Source organism: Saccopteryx bilineata, chromosome 3 (genome assembly GCF_036850765.1).
Source record: "Saccopteryx bilineata isolate mSacBil1 chromosome 3, mSacBil1_pri_phased_curated, whole genome shotgun sequence".
NCBI classification, from domain to species: Eukaryota; Metazoa; Chordata; class Mammalia; order Chiroptera; family Emballonuridae; genus Saccopteryx; species Saccopteryx bilineata.
The window spans coordinates 279,515,735-279,521,949 of NC_089492.1; positions in this window are offsets into that span (position 1 = coordinate 279,515,735).

Sequence of the window (6,215 nt, forward strand, 5' to 3'; positions counted from 1 at the left end):
CTCTGTCACCATGCCTAGAAATGTTCCTGATGTGTCTACCCTTAATAATCTTATTTTCTCACTCCACTTATAAGTTTCTCTTTGGCATAGCCTCCACTTCCTCAGTTTCAATTAGCATTTGTATTTATCTTTGATGTGTAAATAACTTGTTTCAGGCCCTGTTGCCACGTATAACACTGAACCAAAGAGACATGTGAATTGCTCTCAGGAAGCCCAGATTCTAGTGGGACATAGAGACAAGGACACAGTAATTATAGTAATACTCCATGATTAAGGAGGAGATAGTGCTATAAGAAAAAATGCCAAAAGTCTTCCCAGAAAAGCTGACTTCTAAGTGGAAGCTTAAAGGATGAGTATGACTTGGCCAGACTAAAACGTTAAGAGCAAAGAGGATTGTGTGTTCAACACTTCAGAGGAACTGAAGAACTGCAATCTCACAGAAGCACAGGGCCCGAGCCATGGGGCAGGAAGGTGAAGGAAGGCTCAGCTCTGGACAATCTCATAGGGCACATGAAAGGGCTTTATTCCAAGTCCTTAGAGCAGTGGTTCTCCAAGTGTGCTCCAGGGTGCACTGCTGCGCCCTATGGTATTTCAGAGAAATTTGTGCCTGTTAGGGACTAAAAAACCAACAGGGTTTTTGGAGTTTAGATTTTTGGGGGACAGAGGTGTGGGGAATTAGCTGTAAACTGACAGTCTGCCCAACCCCCCACCTCACTTGCCTGATTAGGTTGCAAAAGGCTGTTAAGCTGTGGTGCTGAATTGTTTACACTGCCCACCATGTTCCCTGGAAAGACTGGAGGCAAGTTTCTTCTATCCTTTGTTTGGTGTCAAGTTAAGATGATATGTATGGTGGGGGTTTTCTGCACTCAACACAATTAAGAGTAAAAAGAGAGGAATTTAATGTATTGACGAGGAAATGAGAGTTTGCCTTTCAAATATATGCCCAAACATTGAAGAAATCTCTAGGACACATCAGGCTTATGTTTCTTATAAACACAAGAATGAAAAAACTTAACACATTCAAGCAGGGACCTGCCGAATTTACTAAATCTTACTAAGAAGGTATCTATATATGTATAAAGATAAATTTTTTGTCGATTTTTAAATTTTTTATCTCTTTTTTACAAATTCTAAAAAGCATAACAAAAAATATAACATAAAAATGTATTTTAATGTCAGAATAAATTTAATTTTGTCATATTTATTTCATTTAATTACCATAAAAGCACTCTTGGACTTGATATTTTTTCTTTAATATTTGACTTAATTATTATAATGTATTTCTCAGAAATTTGTATAGGATTTTAAATGTGTCCCGATTTCAAAAAGTTTGAGAACCACTGCCTTAGAGCCATGGGGAGCCATTGAAGGTTTTTAATCAGGGAACTGACATGATCAACTTTATGTTTAGAAATATGCCTTTGGCTATTGCAGGGAGAATAAGTTAAAGGTGAGATGCCAGGTAGGAGGCCCCTCTAGAGACAAGTGATGGTAACAGTGATAGCTGGGACTGGGATGAAGGGGAAGAGAAGTAGGTTGAAAAGGTAGATTCATGAAACAAAATTGGACTGAGGTGTTGTGCAATGCTTTACATGCTGCACTGCAGTTCCTGAAATTCTTTTTTTTTTTTTCTTTTCTTTTTTTTTTCTGAAGCTGGAAACGGGGAGAGACAGTCAGACAGACTCCCGCATGTGCCGGACAGGGATCCACCCAGCACGCCCACTAGGGGCGACGCTCTGCCCTCCAGGGGGCGATGCTCTGCCCCTCAGGGGCGTAGCTCTGAGCCACTCTAGCGCCTGGGGCAGAGGCCATGGAGCCATCCCCAGCGCCCAGGCCATCTTTGCTCCAATGGAGCCTCGGCTGCGGGAGGGGAAGAGAGAGACAGAGAGGAAGGAGAGGGGGAGGGGTGGAGAAGCAGATGGGCGCTTCTCCTGTGTGCCCTGGCCGGAAATCGAACCCGGGACTTCTGCACGCCAGGCCGACACTCTACCACTGAGCCAACTGGCCAGGGCCCTGAAATTCTTTTATTTTATTTTTTTAATTAAGTGGGAAGTGGGGAGGTGGAGAGACATGCACCCCAACCGGGATCTACCAGGCAAGCCCTCTATAAGGATGATGCTCTGCCCACCTGAGACACTGCTCCATTGCTCAGCAATAGAGCTATTTTAGCACCGAAGCGAGGCTGTGGAGCCATCCTCAGCACCCAGGGCCAACTTGCTCCAACCATTCAAGCCATGGCTGCAGGAGAGGAAGAGAGAAAAAAGGGGGAGGGATGGAGAAGCATGCTTCTCCTGTGTGCCCTGACCGGCAATCGAACCTAGGACTTCCACACACCAGGCCGACGCTCTACCACTGAACCAACTGGCCAGGGCTGAAAGTCTTTCTCTACAGATCTTTCTTTGATTCCCAGGAAGAAGTAGCATGAATTGTGCCTGGCTCCACCTCCAGGCCTGCAGTGACCCCTCTGCTTGTATTTAGTAAAGTTGGGAGGCAGTGCTAGGAGTGGACAACTCCTGCACAGGATGGCAGAGACCCAGATTCTGGTCCAGGTCTCTTACTGACTGACTCCATGATTTTGAGTTAATAGCTTAACCTCTCTAGTTTCCCTTTCCTCACCTATAAAATGGAAATAACAACACCCTGGCCAGTTGGCTCAGTGGTAGAGTGTCGGCCTAGCGTGTAGGAATCCCGGGTTCAATTCCCGGCCAGGACACACAGGAGAAGCGCCCATCTGCTTCTCCACCCCTCCCCCTCTCCTTCCTCTCTGTCTCTCTCTTCCCCTCCCGCAGCCAAGGCTCCATTGGAGCAAAGTTGGCCTAAGCGCTGAGCATGGCTCCATGGCCTCTACCTCAGGCGCTAGAATGCCTCTGGTTGGGACAGAGCAACGCCCCAGATGGGCAGAGCATCGCCCCCTGGTGGGCATGCCGGGTGGATCCCTGTCAGGCGCATGTGGGAGTCTGACTGCCTCCCTGTTTCCAACTTCATAAAAATACAAAAAATAAAATAATAAAAAAAATAAAAATGTATATTTAAAAAAAAACTGGGAATAACAACAATGAAGACCAAATATAATAGTAAAGATATTAATGACAGATTTTTCTGGTGCTAAGTACAAGACACTGTTCTAATTGCTTTATAAACACTAACTTATTAATCATCACAACAACCCAATGAAACATATATTATTTTTAATTCTTCCTTTATAGATGACAAAACTGAGGCACAGAGAGGTTAAGTAACTTTCCCAAAGTCACATGGCTATCAATTGGCAGAGCCAGGATTTGAAGCTAGGACATCCAGCTCTAAATGATATGCTCTTGATCACTATATTATACCACACATGTAATTTGTTATAAATAGCAAAGAACGCTACATAATACATGAATTTGTTTCATTATTAACTCTCCTATGCTTCCCATGTTTGTTGCTGATACAAACTTCTTACCATCTCTACTGTCCTGTATCACTATTGTCTGATTTTCAATTTAATTTTTTCTGCATTAAGGCAGACCTTGAAGATATAGAGCCTAATAGGCTCAGATTTCCATCCTGATCTTCCTTAAGGTGAATGATTCAACTTCTGAACCTCGGTTTTCTATTCTGCAAAATGGCTACAATAACATAAGAATGGGCAGGAGAATTATAAAGATTTAAATAAAAATGCAAAGCCCAGGCTCCCAGTAAATAACAGCTTAATGGCATTCTTTGAATCATCCCTCAGAGTGTGGAAGGTTTGGGAGCTCACTGGCAGATACTGACACTGCAAACTTCAGAAACCAGAGAAGAAGGTTTGTCTCCACAAAATGTGGAAATGCAGACCACTTGAGAATATTGACAGAAATGCAAACACTTGCCCTTCTTGTAAACACCTTTTCTTGCATAAGCCCTTGGCCCGTCAGCCCATGTCTGGAATTTTGAATGAGCTAGCTTCTTTTCTCTCAGCAGAGGCATGTGTTAGATAATATCTCCCTTTGAGTGTAAATCAATACTGTGTATAAATCATAACTAAAGGCCAGAGCAAAGAAGTACTTGTGAATTAACTAGATGCTATACCAACTCCACCAGAGTTAACTAAAAGAATAATCAGGCCTCACTGGGCAGCATTTAGTACAAATTAGTAAAAAAGTGTGATGAGGTGAATTTTAGTGAAGAAAGGCAGCTTCAGGCCTTGCAAGAACATACCATCAAGGGTGTAGGGAAATAAGAACTCTCACACACTGCTGTGGGGGAGGTAATCTAGCCTGGCCACTTGGGAGGGCAATTTGGGCAGTCCCTGATAACATTCTAGAAGTCCAATGACCCAGAAATACCGTATCTCATTATCCTAAAAATCTCGCACACATGCACGTGGGGGTGTGTTCAAGGATGTTTAAGGCATACTGGTGTATATATGGATATAATTAAAAACAATGTAAATATCCTCCAATGGGAAAATGGCTTCTTAAATGATGGAACAGCCATTCATTAAATAGTCTGCAACAGTTTAAAGGGATGATGAGGTGGGAGGGAAATGAGGAAGGTCTACAGGGAGCGTGATCCTTCCAGGGAGCCTTCATGTGACACAGAACAACAACATAAAACAAAACAGAGAAGTGCATGTTTCCTACAGGTATATATGTGCACTGAACTATGTACAAAGATGGTCTGGAAAGATAAAGTCCAAATCGAAGAAGAGTGAGGAGGAAGGAAAGAGGAAATGCAACCTCATCTTTACATGTAATTCTTTTTAATGAGGCCAAGGTTAATTGTGTATTATGTATATAATTAATAACCTTCTTTTAGTAGACTAACAAAAGCTATTCTTTCCTTCAAATTGAAGCCAAATAGAGTTTTGGGGGGATCTGCTTTGTAGGCTCACTTGAATTGATCATGAGCATATGGCTTTTCCTGAGAAGTGGCTATGACAGCCCTTATTAGACCCAGTAGCCAAAGGACTGTCTCTTTGCATGACAGCCACTTCAACCACTGCAGCTCTTGCCAAATTAACAGAAGAAATCGTCATGGGCTCTTCCCCCACCATTTATGTTCCCCTAGCTGCAGAAGCATTATTAAATTCCCATCACACTCCACATCTTTCTGCAAGCTGACTTACTTTTCATGAAACCCTGTTACTAACATCTCCCCACATCACACTCTTTCGCTGTAATAATCTTGACCCCACTACTCACCTTCCTCTGCCTTTGGAAGAGACACCTCATGGCAGGCTGACTTTGACCGAGTACTGATACCTAGAGCTAACTTACAAGAAACTCCTACTACGAATGCTGGACTCTCATGGTTCACTGATGGTTCCTATGTATTCAATAAGATGAGAGTTGGGTACGCAGTGTTTTCTAGGTGGTCAAAGCAGCTCTGCCGCCAACAGCCACTTCAGCACAACAGGTTGCACTCTATGCCTTGACAGGAGCTCATACTTTAGCAAATGATCAAACTGCAAACATTTACACAGACAGTCTTTACACCTTTGGGGTCATTCGTGACATTGGTATGATCTGAAAACAGAGGATGGCTGACCTCTGGAGGATCTCAATTTAAGAATGAATTCTTTGTTAATAAATTACTATCTCAAACCAACTTCTGTGTGTCTTGGCCATTATCAAAGTTTCGAGACATTCAAAATTTGAGTCGGAAGGAACTGAAGGCAACCATTGGGCTGCTTGAGCAGCGAGGACTGCTGCCTTAAAATCTATCAAAACCAACGCCCCTGTAGCCAACATTACTTCCCAAAGGAAACTCTAAAACTCATTATTAAGGATGCTCAATTTAGGGCACCCAACAAGGATAAACTTTATTGGGCTGACAATGGTGGTAGTTTCAGTCCAGTGACTGATTACGGTATGACCCAAACAAGAAACCTATCCTACCAGAGTCCATGAAACGACCCCTGATAGAAATGACTCAGCACATGACCCACTGGGCAGCTGATAAACGTATAAGTTCCATGGAATAATACTGGTGGGGCGATATCTCAAAGACCACCAAAGGGGCACACTTGACTCGGACTGCACGTCCTAAATACAATCCAGAAAGGAGGACTCTTTACACAGCCCCTGGACTTTCTGACTTGCCTAAAGGACTTTTCAAAGTATGGCAAATGGATTTGATCCAGCTGCCTCCTTCCCAACGTTGTAAATTTGCTTGTGATGGTTTCCACATTTTCTAGTTGAGTCAAAGCATTCCCTGCTTTGGCAGTTGTGAAAATGTTATTAGAAAAG